Source organism: Rhyacophila brunnea, unplaced genomic scaffold, assembly GCF_057557595.1.
Source record: "Rhyacophila brunnea isolate RB1 unplaced genomic scaffold, BYU_Rbru_1.0 scaffold_16, whole genome shotgun sequence".
NCBI lineage: Eukaryota > Metazoa > Arthropoda > Insecta > Trichoptera > Rhyacophilidae > Rhyacophila > Rhyacophila brunnea.
The window spans coordinates 16,709,939-16,723,525 of NW_028232816.1; the positions used below are offsets into that span (position 1 = coordinate 16,709,939).

The following is a 13,587-nucleotide window of genomic DNA, read 5'->3' on the forward strand; positions in this document are numbered from 1 at the left end:
TCGCCTGTGATGTGTTATTTAAATTAAAATTCCTTACAATAAAATTGATTCAAGTATTAAAATATATATATTGATTTCAACCTATGTACAATACGGTATATCTATATTGATTTATTACCCGCCATTTTCTAATACACGCCTGTTGCCGTATATTGGATGAAGCACGCGTGTACTCGTGGATGGAATTAATTATGCCATACTGATTCTATGTATGTCTGTGGCTCATCATATCACTCCGCCATAGTCAGAGAAAACTTTTATTGGAAATTGCTCCTTGCTAACGGTTCATAATGAGGAGTAGGTTGAAATTGCAACCAGCTAGCGTTGCAGCCGCACGCCATTTCCCGGAATGAGGGCGCTGCCTGATTAGCGTATCGCGGGGTAGCATTACGTTTTCAATTCATCAGTGCCTTTCAACCAGGCTCGCTCGAACCGGTTGTTTACATATGGACGGTGGATGTTATTGAGGCAGTATTCTGATTTTTTTTACTATGGTTCATGGTTGGTTGTTACACCTGTCCCATCTGGTTTCATCTCGAGACAAGGAAGTGAGGCACAAAAATGTTTTCATTTAGATGTATGAATTAAAATATATATTATATTCTTTTTAACACTACAACAGGCCAAGAAACCCAATGACAGTAATGTAGTCAGTAATATAAGTGGAACAATTACAAACACCCATGTGACCTCACGGGGAACCGAACCCGGCTGCATAGTCACGATATGTGGATTGGGTATGAGAAAAATCAAATCAGTATTAGAGGATATAGGATTGACGGCTGCTTGGTTATAACATCTTCAATGTGTCCTTCCATCAATTGAGTCTTATTGAAATTAACCATTACTTTAATTTATAAAATGATTTTATCGGTATTCACCATATATAAAGATTCCTTACGACACGTGTTTCACTCACATGGTGAACATTATCAATTAGGAGTACTGATATTTACGTTTGAATGTGTGCTATAATTTGGTTAAATACTAAGGGGTATTCGGTAAAATTCAAATATATAATTGAGTAGAAAATTGCTCAGACGGAAACTACAATCTCGAGAAATCAATAAACACCAATAGAATTCACGAGAATCAAATATTCTCAAATCTCAAGAATTAAAAAACACATAAATCACAATACTAAGAACTGATTTGATAATCTATTTTAAATTACTAGGTATGTACTTATTATACATTATTCATTTTTCTAATTGTCTTGTTCCTTGTAAATGAATTTTATTCCTGAATTTTGCAGATGGGGGGGTGTCTATAAAACTTTTCCCTATTAGTGCTATATTCGCTCATGTGGAAAAGCGAAATCTTAAATAATGAAATAACTCCGGTCTGAGGCCAATGAAATGATTATTGGGCGGAATATAATCCGATTCGCATGGTTGAGTCGACCTTGTACGCGTGCACTGTTTTGTTGGAAAGATTGTCGGGTTTTATCGAAGGAATGGAAAATATTTACGTACAGAAACAGTGAGACAAAAAGCTTTTATATATACATACGGAGTACATGCAAAACTCATCTGCATTTTCCCCGAAATGCCACACACGAGACTCGTATAATATATTTTATAATACATCGTGTGGTTTATACTGATAAGTCGCCTCTACGAAATATTGGGGATATCGGTATGGAATATTTGTTGTGTAGGTATTTCACGTCCCTCCTTTCGGACTCGAGTATGACCCTGCTCAAAATGTGGGTTTCCTGAAATTACACTTTTCACAATGATAAATTGTAATATGACAATACACTATTTACCATACCGTGAAGGGGGGCGGGAGACTACGCCGCGGTCCCTGCCCACACGCCCTGGATCAAAATACATAATATCTTGAAAAATATACATTACAATGATATCAATAAATTGTTAAAACAGGAAATTGACCCTCGCAACTTCTGAACGTTTTTCAATACTATCCTGAAAGCGGTTTATGTTTATTTTACAGTGCTCGCGGTAGTAGTGTCCATGTCTCAAGCAATGAGTTCGAAAACCGCGTTTTCATAGAATTAACAATATGTAGGTAGGTACTAGGTAATAGGTTTCGTCCAGAGAAATGACACGGGCGGTGGGTTGAGTGAACGTCAAAAAGGTATTTTAATATAACATCCAGTTGCTCCGTTTAGGAGTGATGAAATGGTAATGAAGTTTTTTTTAAAACTTTAATCGTTGATGGAAGTAAGAATTGTTTACCCCCCCCCCCACTATATTGCCCTTAGGTGCGTATTGATATTTTGAACAGTCGTAAATTATAAAAAAAATACTAATTGGGGTTATAACCCACATCTATAGCATGGCTGGCCAGTTTACCCATCAAGCTACTAATCCAACTACTATACATAACAACTACGCATGTTAGGTTAGGTTAGATTACTAACTTAAATAAAAAATAGTTAGATCGTAATAGATTTTTGGGTTTCCACCGTGTACTTCTTCTTCTTTCCTCGAAGTTTCGGGCTCGTTGCAGAGGCCATTATCAAGAGATGATATGAAAATGATGATGAAACGTCGAGGAAAGAAGGAAGAAGAAGTACACACGGTGGAAACCCAAAAATCTATTACGATAAAAAGCAACCGTGAAAGTCTCAAACATTATAAAATAGTTAGATATATTCGTATTCATGGTGTACTTTAATATTTCAAACAAAGTTTTTTGTTGTTGAGTTGACAGTTGTTTCGAGCTACGAACACATCTTTAACTGAGATAACGCGTAAAATATTACCATTTTCGCTTCTATGGTTTAATAATAATATTTCCGACCATGTCCGATCCTAATAGGATCATATGAGCCTCCACAGAGTAGAGGTTTGTATTAACAGATTTTTTTGTTTTTTTTTTTTACGAGAAATGGATGTCAGCCACTTGCTCAACCTATTAGGTCCATACTCAGACTCACACACAAATTGAGAAACAATATGTATACTTGCCAGACCCAGGATTCGAACCTCAGACCCACGGCGTGATAGTCCAACGCGTAAGCCGCGCAGCCACCACGGGTGTTGGTCTATGGTTAAACCATTATAAACCGTCCGGTATTCGAATTTAGAACTAAGCTCATCGCAGTATAAAAAAGTATTGAATGATAATATGTCAAATGTTAGCATGTGGCGTCCTCCCTTTGCAGACAACTTATACCTACTGGTGGATCTATACATATTTTTCACACACGTGGTAGGTACCACAGAGTAAATGTAGGTTATTCAAACAAACTAGTTTTACATATTAAATGGTTACAGAAATATATAGGTCCACCTGTTTGCGTTACAATATTACGTTGCACATATCCATTTTACTATTCTCGTCACTTAATTGGTAAAATTACATTATGTAATAATTAAATTATTATCCTGAATTTATAATGCTTTTATATTATTTAGTTTTTGTTGAATTTATTGAAGGTCTGTTCCTAAATTCCGTAACAATAATCATTGCACAGTATTCACGCCAGTGCTTCATCTTGATGTGTGAAGAAATATTAAGCCAACTTATATATTGCAACCGCGCAGCCTAGTTTCTCTGGCAACGCATTTAATAAAGGTCAAGGCATCTTAGAGACCTCCATTCGCACGCTTGCTGGGTCGGTCACCCGCCGTCGTTCGGGGGTGTCTCACTCACCTTTGTTTCGCTGCCGCTTTTGCAACTCTTCGTCGTTTTTCTCCATTGTTCCACGCGGAGGCATTGTCGTCGCTAGCTGCTCCATTGTTGTTCTATATGCGAAAATCTCGAAGCGAGATATTGTTGATTTACCTATCATAAGATGCCATTGACGCAATAAATGGACAGCGTGTTACAAACAAAATGCCCTCACAAACAATACATACTGAGTCTGCCCGGGACCGTAAACAGATAAAGTAGTTAGTCCGGGTACGATTCCTGGTGAGGTGACGATATATTTATGTGAATGTTTTACTTCTATTACTAACTGCACTACTGTCATTGGGCCACATGGCTTGTTATAGTGTTAAAAAATATATAATGTATTTTTAATCTATGAAAAAAAGTACTTTACATGTTACGTTGTAATTACTTAGGGTACAATTGCAAACCATCCTCTACTTTTCCAAGAATTTCATTTATAGTTAAATAGTAATAGTTCTAGATACAGAATAGATTAATAAGATACCTATATATGTGAAGCCATTCGCCATAGACCAAGAATTTGAAGCAAGTTTGGTTTATGATTCAATAACGGTTAAAACCGAAGGAATTCAAAATGTTCGGAATGTCCTCAAATATTACCAATATTGAATGCGCGTTTCGTTTACGTCACAAACTTTTATAATACAGACGAAATTATTAAAAATAACATGTTTAAGTTTGTTCCATATTTTTTCACACTCAACAGTTAAACCTTGGTACAGCCTGGCCCAGAAGGCAACGAACTTCCCATTATTTTTGCATTCCCTAGTTCTAAGACCGCCCTAGGACTAACCCCTCATAGCATAACTGTTATTTGTTCTCCCACAGTGCAGAACAAACCTTCCATTGGTACTGCTAATTGGGAGGGCATTGACTGTGTTCAATCTAATCGCATCGGATATTATTATTTTATATTCTACTTACGTGATGTGAGTTCAGGTGAAAGTTGTTTTATACGTTTTTAAAATGGGTCTACTTAAGGCCATATTCCATTGGCAGACGCACAGACCCAACCCGATCCAACGATCGACGCCAACCGTCGTCGCTAGCTATTTGCAATTACACGCAACGATTCAATCTCGTTGGTCCTTGATTTGATTGGTTAAAATAATACTAGTGTTGCCATTATTAAAATTATAGGTTGAGTGAAAACTAGATATTTCTTAGATTGGTGGCTACACTGAACGCATTCCCGCGCAATTTTACGTCAACAAAACTGAGCTGTCAGCTGTCAAACCTAGCGAGCATCAGATCTGTTAAAATTTATGCGGCCGTTTGACATTTATAGAAAGTTTGTATACTTATTGTTAATTTACATCATGAATAACTGGGCGACCTTGAATCTCCAAACCAATTGTCGAATATCGAAATCGAATAATCCAAAGACTAATTTATTGTAGCGAGTTTGGCTATATTTCAACTGGCTCAGGCGGTCAGGACTCGCCGTAAACGAAAACACTGGGTCAAAAGTTGGCTAACTGAAGAACAGCGTGATCGCCATTGAATATGGCGGGTTTTTTTACGTTCCACACTATATCTTTGGCGTGTATTTATTCGACGAGGACTGTGTCCTCGGTGATACTCCATATATATTTTTTAAGTTTTCGCCTATAATGAAATGAACGACCGTTTGCATGACTCAGGCGCATATTCGGCTATTTTCGTACGCTTTCGGCAATCTTCGCTTGATAATGAAAGGATCGCACGACGGATAATAGAAAATTTTCTACTTTCGACCCGATCGCTCACGATCCTTGAAAACCATAGAGAATAGAGTTTGACAGTCGTGGCAGACGATCGGGCCAGACGCAATCTGCCAATGGAATATGGGCTTTAGTTCCCTCGGTGTGCTTCCATGTATTTTTTACTAATTAATTACTCTGTCGTTTTTAAATATTGTTAAAATTTATTTTTCTTTGTTTTGTTATGTCATGTTGAGTATGCTTTGAATTTGCAATTTGTTCATTTTGATTATAGATATTATTTAAAATAAGTAAATTTGAATTTCAATTATTGTGCATAGACAGGAAAATACACCGAACTGGCATTATTTAGAATATCTATAAATAAATAAACTACAAAATCGCGTATGTGAATAATACAAACATGTCAAAATACCTGCAAAAGTTCACTGTTATAACCAGGAAACTCAGAAATAATGGGAACTGAAATACATAACGGGTAAGGCGATAGCAGGTAACCGACTCGTGTAAGGAAGAATCCGGGTTAAACTTACACACGTGTCAATAATACGTTTTACGTCGAATACTGAAAACTGCTCTCGGTTTATACATTTAATGTTGGTCTATTACACACACCATTGCACGTGCATAATGCGTGTTTCATTTTCGTAGGACACTCACACATTCAAAATCCTGCTTTACCGTGTGGCGTATTGAATATGGCCTATCGGTATTCTCTTTATTATCCGTTCTGTGGTTATAACTTATAACCAATAGTTTATATAAGTCATATTTCGTACTATTTCAACATAACGATGAGTACCACCTTGTACCATACAATTTTTTTTAAACCACCTTTCTATATTCAAAATTATTTGGATGCAATAAAATTTACTGTGTACCAGTGGCGAAGGGTGGAGGTAGGCTGTTAAGATCCGCCATAAATAGTGCACATTAAACTTTTTCAGACATACGTATATGTTTTCATTGAAATAAGACTACAATTTACAGAAAGTGTTGGTTAGTTTTTAAAATTCAATTAAACCCTGAGAAACCAAGCCATAATAGATAATAGTCAAAAAATACATGTCTATCTATAAAATATTTAAAATTATGCAATTAAATCATACATAACTTTGAATATTTTATAGATAGAATAATATTTTTTATTTATTATAGTTTGGTTCAGGCAGGGCTTAATGAATTTAAAAAATGAACCAACAATATGTGTAATATGTATCTTTAATCCAACGAAAACAAATAACTATGAATGAAAAAGTGTGCACAATTTTGTCGCATCGCCCAAATTAGGCCAAAACTATTATGGTTTCGTTTAGGCAGGGTTTAATTGATTTTTAAAAACTAACTAACACCATCTGTAAATTGTAGTCTTAGTTCAATAAAAACAAATACATATGACTAACAAAGTTTAGTGTGCACTATTTATAGCGAATCTTAACAGCCTACCTCCACCCTTCGCCACTGCTGTGTACCGATCTAGTATCAAGACATTGTTTAAAAAGTGCAATAATTTAAACAACCACGTGTCTCCTTGTTTGCATTCAATTCATGTATTATGAATACTAATATCTTTTACTGATCAGCTGTTCCGGCGACAGCGCAGTGGCGAAACGATTTTATAATGCCTTTTAATATTACTTGAGTCGTCACTCGTTATTCTAATTCAAATCATTCCCTACCTATAATAGTAAACATCGTTCCGTAATGTCACAGTATGAGAGTAGGCAGTCCGTGACCGCGTTTTGAATTACTCGCTAGCAGCATGGCGATGGCTGGCTGCGGCTGCACGTGCAAAATCCTTGAGCCCGATACAACCGAAAACCAGCGAAAGGTATTGCGGTGTAGGTATATGTGGATACTTGTTGGCTTTAGGGCAGTGCTGCATTAGTGGATCGCTAAAAATAAAAGAAAATTGCACCACTTTGGGGTTATTTATTACCCCTAAAACTTTACAATAAACTGGAAAAAAAAATACTCAAAATATTCAAAATCTGCACAGTTTTACCATCTTTATTATGTAGAAAATGTCGATAATTGTCAAATAATCTGCGTACTTAGCTTCCTTTTTACATACATAATATTATATTATGTAAATTAATTAGAATCATTTATTTTTATTAATTTTCCTCGTGCTCCTCTCTCCCATTGTCACTTTCTATTAAGTTAAGTCCCAATAAACTCAGGCAACGCACACTTGAGTGCATGGCGACCTCAGTCTTGGGTATCTTGTCCTGAACTGGTGATGCTTCAAATTCTATCCTCCTAATATGCTGCTCGCGATACGCTGATTATCAAGACCGTTATGGTGCAGGGCGATTGATTTGGAGGGAAATATTAGGCCTGATCCACATGGCGCGTTTTGATTTGCGCGCATTCAAGGTACATGTGACCTCCTTGAGCCGTCCACATACACGTGCGCCGTGACGACTGTCGCACGCGGTCGAGGTACACGTGACCTCATTGAGGTGTCCACATGTATTCGCGGCGAGACACGCGCCATGTAGACAAGGCCTTCGGTGATCACAACGCGCGTGATTATTATCGATGATTGCTGGCGCGTGGCACATGTTGAAACAAGTGCGGGACAAAAATATTATTAAAAATCGATCGCGATATAACGAATTGGCACTCGCCGGGGTCACGAATTCACGATGAACGAAGGTGCCGAATGACAGATAACAATAATTAGTAGGTATGATGGCTAAATCGAAAATCTTCAAATGGTTGTGAAAATTGAAAATGTTCAATTGTTCTCCTAAGGTTATCGATATTACAAGTGAACCTTAATACTCTTTTCTCGTATTTAATGTATATTAATCAAAATTAATACCATTGAATTATTCTTTGTATTAAGATAAACGAAAGCTTACATACTTGGAAATTCACATCCAATAACACTCGAGTAAATAATTGAGCAGAAAAATCATAAAAGCAAGCCCATTTCGTATTCCGCTGATATCGCAAGCCTGTTCATAATATTATTATGACGACCACGCCTGCTCGGGTGGTTCCTGGTAGCCCCGCTTAAACTTTTCCCGATCGAATCACGGGGCTATTTACAATTTTATCAATAGGTTTTTTTTTCGTTTTAAAATCGGCTGTATCAGTAGATTTCTCTTTGCGTGCGTGTTCGCTATGAATATTTTGGCTTTTATGCGAACCCATTTTAAACAATGAATGCCGCAAAACGCTTAACCGATATCTGTATAGCTAAAATGTAGTCACATAATACGGGACATTATACTCGTTAGGATTAAGTCAAATATAAAATTGGGTCTACATGGCCCGTTCGGTGTACTTCCATGTACTTGATCTTAGTTTTAAAAAGTTAGTAGGTACCTAATGTTACTTATTTTCTTTGTTTTATAATATGTCGTGTTGTGAACGTCTTAAATTTACAATTTGTAATGTTCCACTATTTATATAAAAGAAAATGAATTTGAAAAAGAGAGAAAATGTTATTCGACATGTACGTCTGACATCGCTTCTTTTTACTACATAATATGAGCCATAATACCAATGTAAATTCAAAGAAACATTATTTTTTGGTTCTACAGCCCGGGGTTAACCTCGATCGCATTGAGCAGACCCTTCCACTCTGACGAGAACTTTCTATCTCATGTCTATTGCTGCCAGCACTTCCTATTTTTTCTATAAGCCACCGAAGACACCGTCTTCTCATACACCGTTTTCCTTATGTTTTACTAAACTTCATTTCACATGGAGTTGGGTTTGTGATAAATCCGACGACACCAGGCTCAACGAAGAGACCATGATTGTAGCGTCGTTTCCAAATGCCATCCTCGTAGTTGGCCTTTCGTTAGTAATTCAGTGGTTAATTTAATAATCCTATTAGTAGATGTTTATTATCTCCTTTTGGACGTCATTATGTTGTCACGTGTTTCGTATTAATGTAGGCAGCCTTATCAAGACAACTGAATTGATAATGGAATAATTGTTATGAAATATAATTATTAAAGTGTACATGTTATTTTGTAGTGAACAGTTTTGCATGATACGTTTTTACATAATTTTCTCTTTTTTTCCCCATTGAATCTGTTTACATTTCCAACCCGTCCAATTAAGAAGCGTAACTAATATCTAGTATTCTAGAATATCATAGCGTGTATCATTTTATGGCCATCGAAGACGAAGTTGTATAAATATTATGATAGATAGGAGTGTCAAAACCGAATCGTCATGTGTACATTTTCAAAGCTGTAATTAGTTTTCCAGATGAAATGGCCACCAGAGAACGGATTTGGACGCCTAGTGAGCGTAGATAAATAATTTGTTATGACACCGAGCCACTCTCTTTGGTGAATCCTGTACTCCGATTGATGTTGTGCTAAGCGCAGGCCATAAAAGGGAGCCGCTTTGTTTTATGATAAATATGGTTGTTTATTTCCTATTAAATATTAATGATGGTTTTGTTGTTAATTCTACAATATTTGAGTTATTTATGTTTTGACATAATATGTTTATGTATTTAAAAACAAAACATTGTGGACATAATAAATTAGAATTCAGGACATTCACTACATGCGTGAGATTAAAATAGAAAATTAACCGGTACTAAACAAACCAGTTAAATACAAATTCATATGTAATACAAATATTTCCCCCGGGAGAGGGAAAAAACGATAAATATTTGTTCAAAATTGAATTAAAACATGATAAATTAATCTCGCACCCCTCGCTAATGGTGTCTGATAAGCCTGAACCAATTCTGATCCAGAATAGAACCACGCATGTAATGATTGAAGGAGGAGTGCATATAAATAAATAAATGGACGTCAGGATTGGGAACCATCCCTCGATAGAGCAGGCAAAAATTCCTTTAGAGCAAAAGTGAACTTCGAGCTTCAAAAGAGTGAAAAGCGAGCATGCCATGAAGAGAGACAGCCGGAAAATAATCGTTTGACGAATTATCGAAAGGAAAATTGTTGCATTTGTTAAAATAAAGACATCGAAGAAATTTCTTCTGGAAGCGCTCTAAAATAACCTTGTGGGAGAGAAACTTCATAAGGACTTCAGATAATTGACGACTATTTAAGAATACTACGAACTGACAACTATCTCGGACTGTATCATTATAACTTAGAACGATTCAACGATCCCATATAAATAATTCAAATGAATAAAAAAAAGCTTCCAAACCTTTATAATGTCACTGTTGATAATCGCGACTCATTTCAAATAGTCAATAGTAGTACTATCACGCAGAAGTGAGAAAACACTTTCTAAGTAAAGTTATAACTCGAGTATTGTATAGCTAATCTTCGTTATTATTTTTCCAATATTCCATTATTTTTCCATTTGGCCTTTCCGCAAAGCTTCCACCGTATAATTGGAGGGAGTTAATGAGATGTGACGTAAATATTTTTTCTGAGCACTAGCTTCGGTTAGTGTCACCAACGTGGCAATTTCATTATTCCATATTTATTTTGAAATGCTTTTCCATTTCTTTTGTTTTTTTCTTTCTTTTATTTCTCCTTTCTTCCCTTAATTATTATCACACTGCGTTGTCAACTCTTTTTTTAATTTTATATTTATTTTTCAATTGTATCGAAGATTTCGTATTGTATTTAAATAAAATCGGAAATACATCAGAAACATACCCATTATAGAAAATCTCGAAAAAACTATGCCTTTTGACAGGACTTAAACCTGCATCCATCAGATTCCGGCCAATGTGATTTACCACGTTAGCCACATGCACCCTACCTAATTACGACGATATTAAATAATAATCATGCAATTGAAGCGCTTCTCAAATTTCGCCAATGTAGGCGACTGGCTTTAGCAGTTTGAAGCAAAGTACGTATTAGGTACTTACCTTGATTACTAGCCAGCGTCAGGATCTGTCGAAATTGTAGTCTTAACCTGCTTGCACTTATTAATAATCGAATCAACTTATTTACTTACTTAACCTGGCGCTATAGACCATTCAGGTCCATGTCCGACTGCACAACTGTCTTCCAATCACGTCTAGCCCAATCTCTCTCTCTCTCTCTCTCTCTCTCTCTCTCTCTCTCTCTCCGGTCGGCCACACTCGGCCTCTTTGCGTCCCTTTTTACGTTGTCCATCTATCTCCGGGGTTGGTCCAGTGTTCATGTGCCTATTCGGGTTCCATCATATATTTTATGGATAGTTATATTAAAATCGGTCCATCTGAGTCTTCTTAGTCAAGATATTAACTACGCTGGGCTTAAATTGCTTGAAGAATTCCGAGTTCTTACGGCTCCCCTATCTTTGGTTATCTTTGAAGTCTAAGTAGGTATTTATTTTCTAATTCTTGGACAATCTATTCGACTCCGGGTTTCGCACTCATACACAACTATTGGTTCCATGGTCAAGTTTTATACCTGAAATTTCGTCTTCTTGAAGAGTAGCTTGGACCTGTATAGTATCAGCAGCGCGAAGAACGCTACATTTTCAGGCTACTGGCGAGCTCGAGGGGTTTTTCGTTACTGTGGTTCAAATCATAAGTAGTTTTGAATGTCTTAACAGCCCACCAAAATGTTTCCTGAGTGTCTGAACCACCAACATATTATAAACTGTTTGTGAATTAATGATAATATTATGTCAATGTTTACTTCTAAGCTAAATTGTATTTATATGCAAAGTGTCATTTTATACCGTTGATGGACCATATTATTGTAAAATGATTTCATTCGGCTCAGTCGCATGGCGTAAACATCTCCCGACTAGTTTGGCGAGTGACGTTTGTTTTCTGTTGATATCATTTCGCAAAATAATAACATTTTGCTAAGTAGGCGTTTTATAGTAAAACTGCGCAGATGTTTTATTTTATTTTTATCCACGATGTTCGACTATTTTGTTTATCGCGCGAGCATGATGGCTTTAGGGTTGCCCTCGTTAATAGACAACCCGTTTTTACCGGTTGTCACTAAACGTCATAGTGGAACAGTAGACATTTACTGGTTACCTAATTGGATAGTGTATTCAAATAATTTAATTGTTGTAGGTATTATTCCTCAAAGTCTTTGAGTTGGCGGTTCTCGTAGTGCAGTGCGTAAGGCGCTGGCCTTCCACCCGAGAGTTCTGGGTTCGACCCCGGTGAGGACACATTAATCTTTATGTGTTTTTCTCAAAGCCTGGGTGTTTGTGATTGTTCAAAATTACTAACAACCACCTTGTACGAAAAATCGAGGACTTGGTTATTAATAATAATTTAAAAAAATATATATATATGAGTCAACCACGTTTTTGTACCATTTAAATAGGCACATTCGTTTAGTTAATCTTTTTTCAGGTAGGTATATTCTGTTATATATTATACATTCAACTAAATTAACTGAGATCAGGCTTTCTAGAGTTATTGTTCAGGTTATTTTATTACATTGCCATGGTTTCATATCATTATCACGTGTAGTTGAAAGCTAAATGTTATATTAACTATTAGAATAGTGATTTTGCTCCAGTAATCTAGGAGTAAATACTTGACGAAATGAACAAACCCATACATCGTTGATCGGATCCTAAGTGAAGGGATACTGGTGTAAAAGAATGGTCCTAGAAAGGTATCCTCCAACAGTAATATCGCAATTTTTATAAAGTTAAGATGGGCTTTGGAAGAGGCGTCGGAGTGGATGCGGGATTTAAGACTGAATACAGTCGAGTAAGATGTCTACGGACTGAAAAAGCAGTATTAGGTGTAGTAGTGGCGTCTTAATCCATGAGTCGCGAGTTCGAATCCGGATCCGAACAAAAAAAAACTGATGGTCTTAAATGTTTCTTTGATTCAGCGCATTGGCCTAATTGCGTCAGCTGTGTAATTCGTGAAAAATATTGTATCGAATTTTACTTCGGTTAGAAATAAAAGCTATATTACGAGTAGGTATATATTTTCTTTTTAATTGTTGTCTAATAATTTTGAAAAATACACGTGGCAGCCCTGCGCCTTTATCAATCTGTTACGCGATTGCAGCAATTTATTTGCCAAACATAATGATGGGATCGAATCAGACGTCCGACCCCGGCCCGACCGTGTCGCGGAGATAGCGCCGTAATCCGCGTCTCCGAATCGCGCGAAATCGCCATCGGATCGAGGGTCATTGCCACGCGGTCTGCCAAAATCGGGCGATCGAAGTTTGGTCGAGTCACCAGCGCCAGCGAGGTCCGATCGGAGCGATCGCGAACGCAAATAACTCACCGTGCAATACGCACTTATTCACTCGCGCGCCCCCACTCCCCAAAAACAGTTCAT

The 13,587-nt window shown here is 36.8% G+C and overlaps 1 protein-coding gene and 1 long non-coding RNA gene across 4 annotated transcripts in view; one reads left to right on the top strand and one right to left on the bottom strand.

Annotated features, from left to right (window-relative positions):
* Positions 1-13,587, top strand: part of RanBPM (Ran-binding protein M) — a 221,527-nt gene that overhangs the window by 128,092 nt on the left and 79,848 nt on the right. The window lies entirely within an intron of this gene.
* On the bottom strand, positions 3,941-7,307 carry LOC147074473 (uncharacterized). Its single transcript, XR_015070294.1, has 3 exons — positions 6,817-7,307; positions 5,484-6,227; positions 3,941-4,626 (listed from the first exon to the last, which is right to left on the bottom strand). It is a non-coding gene; the product is annotated as an uncharacterized LOC147074473 (long non-coding RNA).